Genomic DNA, 2,416 nt, shown 5'->3' on the forward strand with positions numbered 1-2,416 from the left:
TGTAAAGCCTCAGATACGGTGAAATTTAAAGTACAGATTCTTATCTTGATACAGCTTATGTTTGAATGCTGTAGTGATAGTTGCTTTTCAAATTAATAAAAACATCAATAATGACGCTATTTTTCACTTACCCTGTCCAGTCAACCAGACTAGATAAACAATCTTGAGCTGTTGAAAATCCCCATTTAGTTGATGGTGGATATGATCAAAGCTGTCCAAGATTTATGGGAACTGCTTTTTCAGTAGATACAAATTAGTCCATATGTCTTTTGTCAAACTGTAAATGTTAAAACTGGTTCTGTATTCATAACTATTATTATTATTATTATTATTATTATTATTATTATTATTATTATTATTATTAGTTAAGGTACAACCCTAGTTGTAAAAAGAAAGATGCTATAAGCCCAAGGGCCCCAACAGGAAAAAATAGGCCAGTGAGGAAAAGAAATACAGAAATAAATAAACGATATAAGAAGTAATGAATATTAAAATAAAATATTTTAAAAACATTAACAACGTTAAAACAGATATTTGATATAGCAACTATAAAAGGACTTATGTAAGCCTGTTCAACATAAAAAACATTTTCTGCAAGTTTGAACTTTTGAATTCCACTGATTCAACTACCCGATTAGGAAGATCATTCCACAACTAGGTCAAATCTGGAATAAAACTTCTAGACTACTGTGTAGTATTGAACGTCATGATCGAGAAGGCCTGATTATTAGAATTAACTGCATACGTAGTATTACAAACAGGATGGAACTATCCGGGAAGATCTGAATGTAAAGGATGGTTAGAATTATAAATAAATATTATGCAACATGCACAATGAACTAATTGAACGACGGTGCCAGATATTAATATCTAAATCAGGAATAAGAAATTTAATAAACTGTAAGTTCCTGTCCAACAAATTAAGATGAGAATCAGTAGCTGAAGACTAGACAAGAGAACAATACTCGAAACAAGTCGAAATGAAAGAATTAAAACACTTTTTCAGACTAGATTGATCACCAAAAATCTTTAAAGACTTCCTCAATAAGCCATTTTTTTTTGTGCAATTGAAGAAGACACAGACCTAATGTGTTTCTCAAAAGTAAATTTTCTGTCAAGAATCACACCTAAAATTTTAAGAGTCATATAAAGTTAAAGAAACATTATCAATGGTGAGATCCGGATGTTGAGGAGCCATGGTCCTTGACCTACCTACAATCATATTTTGAGTTTTGTTAAAATTCAACTTCATACCCCATGATTTGCACCATGCACTAATTCAGCAACCCCAGCTCTACATCCAGGAGATGGATTTGATGCAAAGAGAGTAGCATCATCTGCATATGCAACAAGCTTCTTTTCTAGCCAAAACCCCATGGCATGTGTATGTAATATGAAAATTAATGGGCCAAGAACACAAGATATCCCATTCCTATACTCACTATGGTGCCCATCAACAACAACTCTTTGCGATCTATTACTTAAGAATTCAATAATGATGCTAAGAAACGGCCCACCCACTCCCAACTGATTTAGTTTAAAAACAAGGGCCTCATGATTAACACAGTCAAAGGCAGCACTTAAATCAAGGCCAATCATACGAACTTCCTGACCACAATCAAGAGATTTCTGTACAACATTGAAGATTGTAAGAAGGGCATCCCATGCTTCAAGGCCTTCACGAAAACCAAATTGCAAACTAGGGAATAGATGATTATCTTCAGCAAACCTATTAAGACGTTTTGCCAAAAATACGTTCAAAAACTTATAATAATATGGAAGTTATGGAAATTGGGCGGTAGTCAGTAGGACTTGAGCTACCACAAACACATTTACATGGTGGAGTAACATTACCAACTCTCCAACAAGGGCTAAAAGCTCTTCTTCTTGCCAACTTGCGCAAAATAACAGATAACTTTGGAGCTAAGAAATCTGTAGTCTTTATAAAAAGAACAAAGGAAAAATACCATTAGGATCTACACATCCATAAGCATCAAGGTCCATCAACAGAGCTTTAATTTCACGAGATCGAACGATCGAAAAGCTAAACTAGTAGGAAAATAGGAATGAGGAAGTTTGAGTTTCTCATTATTCTGCTTGCCGTCAAAAACATCTGCCAAGAGGGTGGCCTTTTCCTTTGGACAGTGAGTGACAGAGACATCTGGTTTAAGTAAAGGAGGAATTGTTGCATCTACACCAGAGACTGCAAATTTAAGGGTAGTCCACAACTTAAAGAAATGTCCTCATTCTAAGATTGGAAAGGATTTTTTGTCATATCTTGCCGTTATTATTAGTGGAAGTTTAGCAAATCATCATATCCCAGGTATGGTGAATAGCCACCCAGTCTATCTCGAAATTCTGTGAAATATTTCTTATGGGGGGCCTCTTTATTAATTCTTTTATTTAAAAAGAACAT

Source organism: Palaemon carinicauda, chromosome 1 (genome assembly GCF_036898095.1).
Source record: "Palaemon carinicauda isolate YSFRI2023 chromosome 1, ASM3689809v2, whole genome shotgun sequence".
NCBI classification, from domain to species: domain Eukaryota; kingdom Metazoa; phylum Arthropoda; class Malacostraca; order Decapoda; family Palaemonidae; genus Palaemon; species Palaemon carinicauda.